Raw genomic sequence first — 15,752 nt, 5'->3', positions numbered from 1 at the left:
TACACATAATGGTATTATCTACATTATATCAAAAGTTTTTGCTAACAACAGGTACACTTTAAATGCGTTAAAATAAAGGACCCATGTAGACTGCTACAATTTTGTCAACAGCGAGTGCTACAAAATGGAGCAGTTATAATTGATTAACATTGTGGATGTGATCCAAAGAAAACTGCAGCAGTATAAACTGCATTGTGTCCGTCACTGTCACATTATCATATATTGACTGCCTATATAACTGCTCTGCAGACAAAATGTACACACTGCAAGCTACTGCAGATTAGTAGTAGTAGTTGTTGTCTTTTGGTCAAATGAACATTGTGTTATAAACACTGCCTAGGTAGAAAGAAAACAGGCTATTGGATTCTCAATGCTATCCATAAATCTCAGTTTTGGATTGTTGGCCAAATGTTTTTTTTCATAAGGGTGCTGCAGCGAAATGTAACTTTTCTCCTCTCCCCAGAACATGTCAGATCACAGGGGGGTCCAACTACTGGGAACCCCCGGGATCACCTCTCACTTTATTTATATGGGAGCATGGGAAATGTCCAAGTACAGCATTCGGGTCTCTTCAGCGCTCCCATAGAGAATAAATGCATGCACTCCTCTCAGAGGAGTTGGACCGCTTTTCGCTGCAGTACCCCTTTAAGTTTCTGGCGCATAACTGGTAGCATTTATTTGCTGGCTGAACACACTAAATCAGAGGGAGCCATAAATATTATCCAATGATCATCCAATGATCCAGATGACTTCTATCTAATGTACATATAGTCAGATTTACAATTACTCGGTAATTAACTTTCTGCCAAATATCGTTACATTCTACCATTAACATTTATTTTTGGGTAACTGATCCTATTTAAATAAGGTACTAAGTAAGTCTGGGGTACTGCATGTGCCAAGATAGTGGAAATCATTGTGTCATACCGCTTCTAACATATGATCCACATGGAAACTATTACAATAAACTAAGAGCTCACATGCTAAATATAATCAGACTTGTTAAAGAAATCAATGAATTTCTACCACCTTTCCTGAGTTTAATATCAAGTTGATTCTTAAAAGACAATGAAACAATTACACTTTGCTTTGTCATGAGGATTTTTGTTTTTCTTACAAAAATGTACAGTGACCCCCCGACCTACGATGGCCCCGACATATGATCATTTCAACATACGATGGCCTCTCAGAGACCATCGCATGTTGAAGGCAGCATCAACATACGATGCTTTTGTATGTCTGGGCCATCGCATAAACGGCTATCCGGCAGCGCAGACTGCTTCAGCTGCCACTGGATAGCCGTTTACGGTGCCCCGTGTGGTCCGCTGACGATCACTTACCTGTCCTCGGGGCTCCAGCGCGTCCTCTTCGGGATCCTCTGCATCGTCAGCGCTCTCCATCGTCGTCGTCACGTCGCTGCGCACGCCGTCCCGTCATCCAATAGGAGCGGCGTGCGTAACAACGTGATGGCGGCGACGGAGAGCGAGGATGCCGAGGAAGCAGAGGCCTTGCCGGAGCGTCGGGGACACCTCGGGGACGCGGCAACAGCAATGGAGGGCGACATCCAGGGCAGCGGTGACGAGCAGTGACGGTCCAGAGCGGCGGGGACACATGAGTACAACTTCCTCTACCAGTGGTCTTCAACCTGCGGACCTCCAGATGTTGCAAAACTACAACTCCCAGCATGCCCGGACAGCCGTTGGCTGTCCGGGCATGCTGGGAGTTGTAGTTCTGCAACATCTGGAGGTCTGCAGATTGTAGACCACTGTCCTATACTTTACATTGCATGGATCCCTCAACATACGATGGTTTCAACAAACGATGGTCCATTTGGAACGGATTACCATCGTATGTTGAGGGACCACTGTACTCCTTCTAAGTTTTCCTTATGAGTGTAATACTCCAATGTCATGACGCCCTGCCAAGAACCATATGGAATGAAGATAAGAAGACTATACAACATAGATGTTTTTTTTTGTCTCCGGATTGGCTGAACTATGGACAATTTACACTATAAAAGATAGTGCTGTTATTTGATCAAATTGCATATGCCGGTAGGATATGTGGGAGATGCTATGTATATGCGTGTTTCAATGTTATCTTGCCTAATTAATTAATAATAATTTCTTTTAATTTGGTCCTGCTGTTTCACGTTGTCTTTATCTTAGCGCACTTAATGATGCTTCTAATGCTCCCCTCTAAGGGCATGTTCACACAACAGATTTTCATAAGCATTTCAGAGAACATTTTGCACTGAAATGCATGTGAATTCTGTCTACCAAACTACATCCTATTATTTTCATTGGGAATCCCCAACACAGTTTTATATAGTGCGGATTTTTCCAAGGCAGAAAAAAATTAATGGCACGTCTCTTATTGACGGGTGTAGCCAGTAAGTGGATTGCCGTATTTTTCACCGTATAAGACGCACTTTTGGTGCATCTTATACGGCAAATACACATTAAAACCGGTGGTCCCTGCGGCCATCAACGGCCGGGACCCGCGGCTAATACAGGACATCACTGATCGTGGTGATGCCCTGTATTCACCCTTCAGACGTGGCGATCAAAGCTGACTGCTGCGTCTGAAGCGAAAGTGACACTAACCCGGCTGCTCAGTCGGGCTGTTCGGGACCACTGCAGTGAAATCGCGGCGTCCCGAACAGCTTACAGGACACCGGGAGGGACCTTACCTGCCTCCTCGGTGTCTGCTCCGTGCCTGGATCCCCTGCATGGCCGGCACTCTCCTTCGTCCTCATCACGTCGTCGCGCACGCCGTCCCGTCATCCAATAGGAGCGGCGTGCATAGCAACATGATGGCGGCGATGGAGAGCAAGGATACTGAGCAGCAGAGACATTCCGGAGCGACAGGGACACCCTGGGGACGCGGCAACAGCGATGGAGGGCGACATCCAGGGCAGCGGTGACGGGTCTGAAGCGGCGGGGACACGTGAGTATTACCTCCTATACCAGTGGTCTTCAACCTGCGGACCTCCAGATGTTGCAAAACTACAACTCCCAGCATTCCCGGACAGCCAATGGCTGTCCGGGCATGCTGGGAGTTGTAGTTTTGCAACATCTGGAGGTCCGCAGGTTGAAGATCACTGTCCTATACTTTACATTGTATTTGGTTCAGAATCTTTATTTTCTAGATTTTTATGCTTATGATTTTTTGGGTGCGTCTTATTTGCCAGAGCGTCTTACATGACGAAAAATATGGTAGCTGGATCGAATCCTGGCAAAATCTGCCATTTACAATGGGAAAACCCACAGCTAATTTTTTGATTTTATTTTAATAGCTCTTTATAGTAGTCTGTGCTTTTTTCTGATACAGTGATCATATCCCCGGCACACACAGAATGACATAACCACCTTATGGCTACTTGCCTAACAGAGAAAGGCATACTGCATACTACCTTACTATTGATTCCAATGTATAAACAGCCTGAAGTAAGTTCATAGGCTCACTTTAGTGATAGCTGCCCGGATAAGAATAAAACTTTGTTTCTATACAGGGAATCTGAAGCTGTGTGTCAGAAGAAGAGAGACCTGAAAGCTATATATATCTGCAGTGGTGTTCCAGCTATACTATATATAAGATGTCGTCATGTGGCAGAGAAAACCTTCTCCTAACTGCCTAAATCTCTGTATGGGGTACTGTGAGTAGACCTGCATAACTGCTTTATATATTGCATTGCCTGGCTTACATACACTAAGGAATAATGTGAGTGTAAGGGATAAAAATGTTCATATTCTACCAGATGAATGTGATGCATAAGGGACATCATACATTCCCCAGTTAAGCCTCTATACCAAAGTTTCTGGTAGATTGTGGAAAGAATGTCTAGTCTAAGGCTGCATGCACACCACGTTTTTGCTATACAGTTCCCGTATACGGTTTCAAGTTAAAAACCGTATGGAACTTTATAGAAAACCGTATGCATTGACTTAAAGGGGTACTCCGGTGAAAACCTTTTTTCTTTTAAATCAACTGGTGGCAGAAAGTTAAACATATTTGTAAATTACTTCAATTAAAAAATCTTAATCCTTCCAGTACTTATTAGCTGCTGAATGCTACAGTGGAAATTCCTTTCTTTTTGGAACACTGATGACATCACTAGCACAGTGCTTTCTGCTGACATCTCTGTCCATTTTAGCAACCGTGCATAGCAGATGCATGCTAAGGGCAGCATGGTGGCTCAGTGGTTAGCACTGCTGCCTTGCAGTGCTGGGGACTTGGGTTCAAATCCCACTAAATAAATAAAGTGTTATTATTATTATAATAACGTTAGCAGAGAGAACTGTGCTCGTGATGTCATCAGAGAGCATTCCAAAAAGAAAAGAATTTCCTCCGTAGTATTCAGCAGCTAATAAGTATAGGAAGGATTAAGATTTTTTAATAGAAGTAATTTACAAATAGGTTTAACTTTCTGCCACCAGTTGATTTAAAAGAAAAAAGGTTTTCACTGGAGTACCCCTTTAACATTGTAAACTGCATGTCAAACACATCATCTGGTTTAGCCCGTTTTGCATCCTGTACGGTTTTGTCCAGTTTTTTACCCGTACCCAAAACTGTAGTCTAACACGTTTCTTGGTCCGGGTGAAAAACTGTATTAAACCGTATACGTTTTTTTTTTTTTTATATGGGAGTCAATGGGAACCATACAGAACTGTATGTGCGTACGGTTCCATCAGGTTTTCACCATACGGTTTCCAACCGTATATGGGTTAAAATTTGTACACACTTTTTGATACAGTTTAGTCAGGTTTTGAGAAATCTTTTTTTCCATCAAAAACCTCATACAGGAACTGTATTGCAAAAACGTGGTGTGCATGCACCCTTACCCCTGTTCCCCGGAGTCTGAGTCTGGCTTTTGCCAAAGCAACATCTCCCAGCTCTGCGCCTGTAGTGTAGACTAGTCAGTCAGTTTAATCAGTCCGTGAAAAGGGTTTGTGCCTAATTTGAGTATATGTCCTAGACTGTTCCTGGTTCAAGTGTATCTCCTAGGTTCAGTACAGTCCTGGGTCAGGTTTTAGCCTCTCCAGAACTATACAAGTCAATGTTTTCTTCAAGCAAGTCACAAATCCAGTTCCAGTTGCAAGTTTCACTGCACCTGAGACAGGTTTGGGCGCTTGTGCAGTGACCATGGTACTGTATAGAATTTGAAGGATTTCGCCCAACAGGTTATCGCCAGTCCATACGGAGAAGGCATCACTCTTAAGTTTCCAGCTCCAATAAGTAGTGTGGGTTAGCCAAAAGGAGGAGAAAACTGAACAAGGGCCTCTCTGCATGCATACTAATTGTTTTATTGACCTTTGGTCGGAGTTAGTGCTGTGAGGAGGAAAATATCACAGGAATTATTAAGCGTACACCCATCACATAGGGTATTTTGTCACAAACTCATGAGTAAAATGTTTAGGTATTAGCACCACAGTAAGCCAATATCTGTAGACCTTTCCACAGTAGAGTTTTAACTGATCCATTGTATCTTGTCTGCAAATAAATTACACTAGTGCCATATCTTAAATGTGAGAAACCACACCAAGGGCCCTTTAGTGAGAATATCTGCTGTGAAAGGAACTTTTATAGTAACCGTGACCAACTATTCATTCATCTACTCAAAAAATAAAACATTCCGCTCTGTGCTAAAAAATAAAAAAAACTGTATTTTGTTTTCACAAAACATTCAGTAAAGTCTCAATCATGTCCATGTTATTCCTGCATTCCTCTTTTATCGTTCCTGCACTTTATACTACAGGGAACAACATTGTTGGGCATAGAGGGGACCTTCAGGTTGGCAATACTACACTGCCATGTGACATCATCATCATCTGCTTCCGCACTACTACTCCCAGCAAGTCTGTAGTACAGCACCTATCATACCCCATTACCAGACATTCAGAAAATAATCAGCACAGAATTTCGGACCTATGTAGGTCAATAAGAAATCTGTTCAATGGTGACACTGACTTATTCCACCAAATTACATTATGTTCTTCGAGGCTTCAACTCTTTACAAGTGTCTTCTCCCAACTTCGATATCCGGTCGCTTGTTCCAATTGCTTGTTTTGCAGTTTCTCATAGCTGATGGCAGGAGCAAGAAACTGCAGCCTTATAGGCATCCTGGGTACCATAAGGACAAACAGATGCTAAGAGCACCTGCAGTGAGACTGGAGATAAGCTGGGGCAGACTTCATTTAAATAGAGGACAGAACGGAATTCAGAAGTAGGAAGTCTTCCCTGCATGTCCCTGAAATCCAGTAATCGTGTTCATTCAGACACTTCAGGAACACAATTTCAAGCATGAAGCCCTCTGGGTTAATGATTTCCTATGGCAAAACTGTACTCGGTGCGATCGTATTTATGGACAGTATGCTCAGAATGGGAAATAAATGCTGCAAAAGTGTTAAAAATTTACAGTAGAAAGCAAAAATATTCTATTTCTAAATACTCCTAATCATTGCAAGTCATGGTTAGTCCCTGTCCTGGCGGCTTCCAATCTAACATCCTTCTATATATATTTTATTAGGGACAGTTTTCATGTTGCCCATATTTTACAGTCTTACTTTTTTTTCCATAAAAATATATTTGTCCTTTATTGAGGTCCAAGACATATAGAGGAAAAAGCAGCCTGCTTATTGACCAAAGAAACCATAGTCTTCCTCACCTGTAATAAAGAAAGTTTTTAAGACATCTATATTAAAGGGAATCTGTCATCAGTGTCACCCGCACTAATAGACTTGTAGTGTGGGTGACACTGATGAAAATAATATTCACCGTTCTTCGCCCTGTGCCTCAGTTTGTCTGTAATCCCAGTTATTCTGTATATGCTAATGAAGGAGCTTGGTGCACGCAGGGCATTCCTAAGCCTTAGGTATACAGTGACGTTCGGCTGGTATCTTTGTAGTAAAGCCTCCTTCTCTGTACTAGTGTTGCTCGCGAATATTCGCAATGCAAATTTTATTCGCGAATATCGCATATTCGCGAATATAGCACTCTATATTTGCAATTATGAATATTCGTTTTTTTTTTTTCACAGTACACATCACAGTGATCATCCCTCTCTGCTTCCAGCTTGTGTGGTGTACAGAAGTCTCAAATACTACTGTGACTGGCGTGCTAATTTTCGCTTATGCTAATTTTCGCATATGCGAAAATAAACGCGAATATTATGAATATGCGAATTTTGCGAATATATGACGAATATTCATCCACATATTCGCGAAATATTGCGAATTCGAATATAGCTTATGCCGCTCAACACTACTCTGTACTGAGCCTCCTCTGCTGCAGAATAGAGCTCCACTCTGCATTTAGACTCCTCTACTCCGTATGCGCAATAGTCACGGCCACAGGCGTTATGCTGCAGAGTGGAGCTCCATTCTGCAGTATAATAAGCTCAGCACAGGGAAGGAGGTGTTATTATGAAGATGCCGGCCAAACATCACTGTGCACATGGGAACACCCCGCATGCACCAAGCTCTTTCACCAGCAAGAATAAAAAAGGGATTATGGGAGCACAGAGGCACAGAGCCAAGAATGGTCATAATTATTTTTTTCATCAGTGTCATGCGCACTAGAAGTCTGTACCAACAAGATAGTTTGGGCGATACTGATGACAGATTCCCATTAATAATATACAGATAGAACAAACATAATAGTGGAAAATGTTAATCCAACAAGTTAGTGACAATCAGAGACACTTATCCGTCCAGGATGTCAGGGATGGGCAGTGACATCAAGGAAAGTGGCAGTCCAGTACATGAGGAGAAGTCAGCAACAAGTGGCAGTCCAGTACATGAGGAGAAGTTTCGCTTCTTGGCCTTTTGGCTAAGATCAAGTGTAGTATCTGTTCTTATCAGTGGTTTAGTCTCTGCCATTGATGTAGGATGGATGCTGCATGGAGGAGCAGGTGTTCCGGGGCTGGTGCCACATAACCAGCTCAACGGCTGTCCTGATGTGACCTGTTTCCTCTGGGTCTCGCCATGAGGTAGAGGGGTGTAGAGCCGAGGTACTTCTGTGCCTCGGGGATTGGTGACCCTGAGGTGCCGAAACTCACTGGGTGTTATAACTCACTGAGTGAAAGCACTGCATCATTACTCTTCATCTTTGGCACTCACCCTTGGTATCCCGGCCTTCTGGCTAGGATCCGGGAAATTTTTATAGATCCGGCTGGATGACCGGGCAGTATATCTGCACTTATCCACTCATTTATTTTTTGTGTTTTGTCACTGTGCCACTTTTATGTGTTGTTTTGTACACATGATTGGCAGGAGGCGGTAGCCCTTCTGGGTGTCCCTCCTGGCAGTCTAGAAGAGGTGTGTGTGGCCATTAGGTTCCTCACCTCCCTGCAACCTCTGGGCCTTGCCTTTGGTCAAGATGCCATCAGTATACGGCTCCTCGGCTGATACCTTGGCTAACACCTAGGTTGAAGCCAGGTGCATTTTCGGCCCCTTAGTAGCTTCGGCGAAAAGGGGCATCGAACCTGGATCCTTGCAGGTGCCTTTTGGCCCGGAGGTGAAGGGTAGGTTTGTTGGGGGGCCTCTCTCCTGTTGGAGAAGGGCTTAGCAATAGACCGCATCCTTTGTGCACGTTTTTTTAGTGTGACTCGTTTGCACTTTTTCTTGCACTTTCGGTGATAGAGAGCATTTGCCTCGGCTCTTAAAAAAAAAAAAAGTACATGAGGAGAAGTCAACAACTAGTGGCAGTTCAGGACATGAGGAGAAGTCAACAACAAGTGGTAGTCCAGTACATGAGGAGAAGTCAACAACAAGTGGCAGTCCAGTACATGAGGAGAAGTCAACAACAAGTGGCAGTCCAGTACATGAGGAGAAGTCAGCAACAAGTGGCAGTCCAGTACATGAGGAGAAGTCAACAACAGGTGGTAGTCCAGTATGTCACGAAAGGACAGTGACTATGGGCACTTCAGTACATAAGGGATAAGTGGCACTCCAGCACTGAAGCCAGCAACAAGCGCCAGTCCAGTATGTCAAGGAAAATCAGTGACCGGTGACAATCCAATAAGCCAGGCAAAATCAAGGTCAATCTGGTACCCAAAGTGAATAACTATTAGAATGTTACTTGCTCAATTTACAGTAGAGTTTTTAGGTTAAGTGAGGTGGAATTGCCCAATATACTCCAAAAATAGGTTCAGCTATTATTGTTAAATGTAGGTTTGGTAAAGTAACTGACCACTGTTTCTAAGAGACTGTTACATTCTTAAGTAATTGGCTGTCATTTTTGAGAGACTGTTATATTTTAAGGTAATTAGCCTACATTCTGAGAGACTAGCCTACTCTTAAGTAATTGTCCTTCACTTCTGAGAGACTGTTATATACTTACACTAACTGGCCTTGGTCTTTGAAAGATTTGATCTATATTCTGAACTGATAGAGTTATTCAAGTGTGAATAGTTGTTAGCTGAAACTGATATATTGAAGAAGACATTCTACAGACTTTTATAAAGAAAGACAAAAAGGTATCATTAGAAATATTATTTCCTGCTACTTTTTATACAGCAACTAATCCCTCTGTTATATTCGAGCCTACCTTATTAGTATCTTACAAGTTGACATTGGGGTCAATGGCCAAGTTCTATTTTTTATATCAGATTCCCAAATGACTTAAGATATATAAATCTTTTAATAAGATCTTTTATGTGTACAATGATGAAAAAAACTATTTTCTGTAAATGAGTTCCGTATAGAAGGTGAGACCAGAAACATTTCCTATAGTGGGCCCAAGGTATACATTTTCTATGGTGGGTCTAAGATAAACATTTCCTATGGTGGGCCCAAGGTAAACATTTTTTTATTGTGGATCTAAGGTAAACATTTCCTATGGTGGTCACAAGGTAATACAGTCCAACTTCAATAACACTGAATCCATATATAACTGTTTCCACTTGAAACTAGTTCTCAAAACCAGTAACATCTTCTGGACTTCCCATTAACTCCACTGAAGATGCTTAAATAGCTGGTTAGATATAGCTTTCAAATATTCAAAAAATTTAATAAGATAAGGTAGACCTAAAGTGCATTTACACAAAACCTCAAAGTCAGCTGAACATAGCCACCTATGTTATGCTTATAGCTGTGTGCCAACTCTTCCCCATTAGATGTGACATGGGACTTATGGATTGAGTATGTTGAATTTTAACATCTGATCTTTTTGTTCTCAAGGGAGATAAGCCTCTGCCAGAGGTGTCTTGTGTGTGACTTGTTCCCCTGTCACCACTGAGAACATTTGTACACTTGGCCAACCACGCGGGTATGCATATGGTGAGTATGGGAGGAATAGCTGTTGGCGAGTTTTCCATGGCTACTACTCTAAATTAATCATATGACCAGAACATCAAAGTTTATAATTACACTTTAGGTAAAAGTTCAGCATATACTGTATGAGCCAAGAAATTCTCCTGAAATATAAATCTTAAATTGTTTCTTATGGTATATTTATTTGTTATTTTTTAATTGAAGCCATAGGCAGACCATGCAACATACACAGTTACATATGTTGTGTAGACTGTTTGAAACTATAATGCTAAATGTTGATTTTTTTTTATTTATTATTATTTTATTATTCATACCAAAAAATAACCAAATTTACATAGATATACAAAAATAGCATACAATATACCAATAGAAACATACATTAATTTTACTTCAACGTAACCACACACACGCGCACACACACACACACACACACACACACAATCCTCCCAGGAGGAGAAAAAAAAGCAAAAAAAATAAAAAAAACACACCAGACAAATCCCCAATGCCTTCAAATCAATTGAATCTTTTTACAAGCTTTTTTGGAGGATTTGGCCAAAATTTCTTCATACGCCCTTATTTTATATACTAGATGTTTCCAGTGATCCAGCACTCTGAATGTTAATTCCCCACAATTTTTTTCCATAGTATTTACTAAGGTTTCCCTACATTTTGTACTTTTCCCTATGTTTTACTTTTTTTTTTACACATGCTCTGATCTGTAGGGGTTTCCTCAGCTCAAATCCACCACATTTTATATGGAAACCTTAGTAAACATGTTGGGTTTTTGTGAAAATGTCAGGGACATGCCCCTTTTAGGTAACCACACTCCCTTTCCCAATGACCACGCCCCTTTTGTTTTTTCTGAGTAAAACGGAGAGTTGGTCAGGTTTTTATTTCAATTCTGGCGCAAATGCTGGCGCAGACATAATTTCGGGTGCAATGCGCGAGAATCTGGGACACAACCCGACAAAACATGTCGGGTTTACAATATTAAATAAGGGCCAATGAGTGCCTTACCTAAGACAGATTAGTTTTCAAGGGAATTAGTGCCTCACAGCCAATTAAGCTGTTATCATCCTGCGTAATAGGGCCAGTGATCACCTGATTATTTGTTGGCTGATCAAGTCATTTTGACCCAGCAAAAACTCATTGCTTGCCAACCACACATCTTTCCATGTAAAACAAGGGAAGGGCAGCAGGTCAGTGGTGGCAACAAGGGGCCACACAAACTATGCATGCAGCCCTCCCCGCCCAATGCTCAAGCCTTGTAAAAGGCTCAGTAAATAAGCACCAATCTATGAGATCGCCTATCGTTTACAACAAGCATTTGCCCATCTAATAGGGGCCAGAACACCCTACTTGTTTGCCAACTCACAAAAATACTAACAAGTCGCCAATCAACCATTACTCATGTACCTCTCATGCCCCCCTCCACCATCAGTCCCTTCACTGGTTGCCCTTCACACAAATTATATTTTAAAATATTCATTCTACCCCTAAAAAAAACGCTGCAGACAGATGTTAGCTGTAAATCAATGAGAAATCGCAAATGTCTTTTTCCACTTAAAGTTTTTCAGTTTGGCGTTTTTTTTATTCTTTTGGAGTTTTTTCACTTTTTTTTTTTTAAGCTCCTTGGCAGTTTTGCAAAGTTGCAGCATGTTGAGCCAATGGCATTTTTTTCCCTGAAACTGTGGCATTTTTCCCATAGAAGTCTATGGGAGTGAAAAAATGCCAAGATAAACGACATGTGGGTTTTTCAACTTTGGCATTTTAGCAGGCGGTTTTTATTCTTTTTTGGACTTTAGCAATCCAAAAAAGTGATGGAGATACCTTTTTAAATGAAATTTCGTAAGGTACCATTAAAAAAAAAAAAGAGTGAAAGGAAAAAATTGAATCTAACAAAATGTATCTTTTTTATAACAACATTTTTATACATTTTTTTAAAACAGGGATCAAGTTATGTGATTTATGTGGGCGGGCAGGGCACTAAAAATGTAGCCCACAATAATAAAAATGTAATGTGTGTGTGTTTTTCACTTTTTTTCTTTTTTTTTAAATTTTTTAGGTAGCACTACAACTCCCAGCATGGAACACACTGTTCCATGATGGGACTAGTAGTACCTGTACCAATTGTCTGTTGCAATCCTCCTGTATAATGTATCGATTTGGCCGGCCGCTCTTCTATGGTCCCCTGCACTGCTGTATGTATACACCTATTCATATTTCCCACAAAAAGCTGTGATTGGCAAGATGGCTCCAGCCAATCACAACTCTCTGTGGGATATATGAATATGTGTATATATACATCAGTGCAGGGGACCATAGAAGAGCAGCCGCCAGCATCTATACATTATACAGGAGGATCACAGCGTGTGTCAGGAGTGACATCCACTGTGATCTTTCCTTAATTGCAGGTACTACTGCTCCCAACATGGAGCACTTGTAGTACCTGCAATTATGGACACAACACAGCGGGTATCACTCCTGACACCCGATGCGATCGTCCTATCTATTGCACAGATGCGGAGCGGCTCTATACAGCACTTGCATCTCTGCACTATACTTCGGCCGGCCAGTGATATGAATAGAACATCACTCATTCATATTTCCCACTGAGAGCGGTGATTGGCTGCCACCATCCAGCCAATCCCCACTCTGGGCAGAAAATATGAATGAGTGATGTTCTATTCACATCATTGGCCTGAGTATAGTGCAGAGATTCGAGCGCTGTATAGAGCCGCTCCACATCTCTGCTATACTATGGACGATTGCATCGGGTGTCACGACTGACACCCGGGGCCATCTGTCTATTAGTACAGGTACTACTACTCCCACCATGGAACAATCTGTTCCATGCTGGGAGTAGTAGTATTACCTAAAAAATTTAAAAAACAAAAATAGAGAAAAAAAAGTGAAACACTATTAAAAAATGTATACAAATTTTGATATAAAAAATATAAATTTCGTTAAATACATTTTTTCCATCACTACTTCGTTCTTTTTTTGTTTTTTGGTACCCAACAAATTTTGGGTACCAAAAAAAAAAAAATGCAATTTCCACTCAAATGCAAAAAACGCCAGAAAAAAAAGCAAGAAAAAAACACAGGAAAATGCTGTGGCGTTTTTTCTGGCGTTTTTTTTTTTTTCTGGCGTTTTTTCAGGCCACGAAAAAAAAAAAAAGTAGAAACTTAGCCTAAAACAATGCCAAAATCTGTCCCACCCTAAATATCTCTATTAATTCACAGATAACACCTGATACACAATTTTCCGTTCATTCTGTAAATAAAATCTTTATTATTCCCAGTGAAGCTTAGATTTGGATGTGTGATGACTGGTAAAGCACATTACTAGTGATTAAACAGTAACTTCTCACCTAATAGGTTTTCTAGACCACATCTAATACAGTAATAATAGCTTCTGCTGTGTGTGTGTGTGTGTGTGTGTGTACGCGCACGCGCATTAAAGGGGTGTTCCAGGCAAAAACTTTTTTTATACATCAACTGGTTCCGGAAAGTTAAACAGATTTGTAAATTACTTCTATTAAAAAATCTTAATCCTTCCAATAGTTATTAGCTTCTGAAGTTTTCTGTCTAACTGCTCAATGATGATGTCACATCCCGGGAGCTGTGCATGATGGGAAAATATCCCCATAGGAACTGCACAGCTCCCGGGACGTGAGTCATCAGAAAGCAGTTAGACAGAAAACAGCAACTCAACTTCAGAAGCTAATAACTATTGGAAGGATTAAGATTTTTTAATAGAAGTAATTTATAAATCTGTTAAACTTTCCGGAGCCAGTTGATATATAAAAAAAAGTTTTTGCCTGGAATACCCCTTTAATAAATTAATCCTTATTGTGCCGGGGGGGGGGGGGGGACATGTTGTTTGGTCTTAATCCTAATAATTAGGGGGAAAAAACACATTGTACAGAACACTCTACAGTAGTGGTCTCAAACTGTGGCCCTCCAGATGTTGCAAAACTTCAACTTCCAGCATGCCCGGACAGCCAACGGCTGTCCGGGCATGCTGGGAGTTGAAGTTTTGCAACATCTGGAGGGCCACAGTTTAAGACCACTGCTCTACAGTGACTGTAGATTGTGAAGATGCTATTGTGTCCTGTCTGCATAGAAGCCATTGCAGTAGATGTAGGGAAAGTGTTCTATTCTGGACTATGCTCTGTGGTCACTTTCGCAGCTGTCCCCCTGTCACTTTACATTCAAGTCCTTTTGCAAACAGTTGTTCATTGGAAACCATCTGCAGCTGGGTGATTAATGCGCGGCCTCATTAACAAAACTAGGAAGACCCCAGCCATGTCCGGAACTTCCCCCTGCAGATTAATATTCCGCTGTACGCTGCAGATTTGACATTACCGAAGATCTGTGAAAGAATGTGGCATTTTATGTTTCTGTATGATGAATACAACATTAGATGGATACTAAGGTGGCAATGTCACCCTGGTGGCGCAATCCTTAAATATGCTCGGCAAAATTGTTTTGAATTACAAATTAGGAGATTGAAAGTTTAACCGCTTTCCACAGTATATAGGGGGAGATTTATCAAAACCTGTGTAGAGGAAAAGTTGCCCAGTTGCCCATAGCAACCAATCAAATTGTTTCTTTCATTTTGCAGAGGCCTTGTTAAAAGTGAAAGAAGCGATCTGATTGGTTGCTATGGGCAACTCAGCAACTTTCCCTCTGGACAGGTTTTGATAAATCTCCCCCATATAGAAGTGTATGGGACAGGGAACATTGTTGTAATGCACATGTGGGGACCACGGGGTGTTGCAGTGAGTGGTGGGGTCGGATGGTATTAACCCCTGGGGCAAGATGTTGTTAACCTCTAATGTTCGTGACGCCAGGATATGATTGTATGGTGTTTGGCACCGCCGACAACCAACCAATACAACATGTGATGAATGAGAGTCCAAAGCAGAGATTTGATGCAACTTGAACTTTTACTTGAAGAAGGGCTTGTGCTTGCTTTTAGGTCCAGGAACAAGAGTGTGAATATACAGACTACAACCCCTTATATACTAGGGGGCTGGACTAAAGCCCATTGGTAGCTGGTTGCCTGTGGTTACCTGTGCCCATGGAACTGTGGGTATATCATGTGATCACACATCACATGACTTATCACATGACCAGGGTAAATATCCTAACAACCTTCATATACAGTTTACATTTACTATACAATACATATAATAGAGGTACATACTTAATATAAAATAGAATACAATAGAATGACTTAGGGGGGGACCCTTCAGGAGAGCCCTATGGACCTGAGGGACTCAACCTGAGGGGACTTAAGGACGGTACAGAACCGTGTTCCGTACCGGGACACCACACACACTGCTGTACATTTATAGAGATGCTGTTTCCAAGCCGTCATCCAGCGCTTATCAACTACGTATCCAGTCCCAGATGTATAACATAGTAGATGCAAAGGTTATACTTAGGATTGCATTTAAGGGAAGCTAGG

At 41.5% G+C, this 15,752-nt stretch overlaps 1 protein-coding gene and 1 non-coding gene across 2 annotated transcripts in view; one reads left to right on the top strand and one right to left on the bottom strand.

The window, feature by feature from the left end:
• GPC3 (glypican 3) overlaps nucleotides 1–15,752 on the bottom strand; it is a 534,194-nt gene that overhangs the window by 427,428 nt on the left and 91,014 nt on the right. The gene's annotated exons all lie outside the window — the stretch shown is intronic.
• On the top strand, nucleotides 7,811–7,993 carry LOC130292073 (U2 spliceosomal RNA). Its single transcript, XR_008848075.1, has one exon. It is a non-coding gene; the product is annotated as a U2 spliceosomal RNA (small nuclear RNA).

The sequence above is a fragment of the Hyla sarda genome, chromosome 9, assembly GCF_029499605.1.
Source record: "Hyla sarda isolate aHylSar1 chromosome 9, aHylSar1.hap1, whole genome shotgun sequence".
NCBI lineage: Eukaryota > Metazoa > Chordata > Amphibia > Anura > Hylidae > Hyla > Hyla sarda.
Note: the sequence above shows the minus strand (reverse complement) of the source record. Positions and strands in the feature narration are given on the sequence as shown.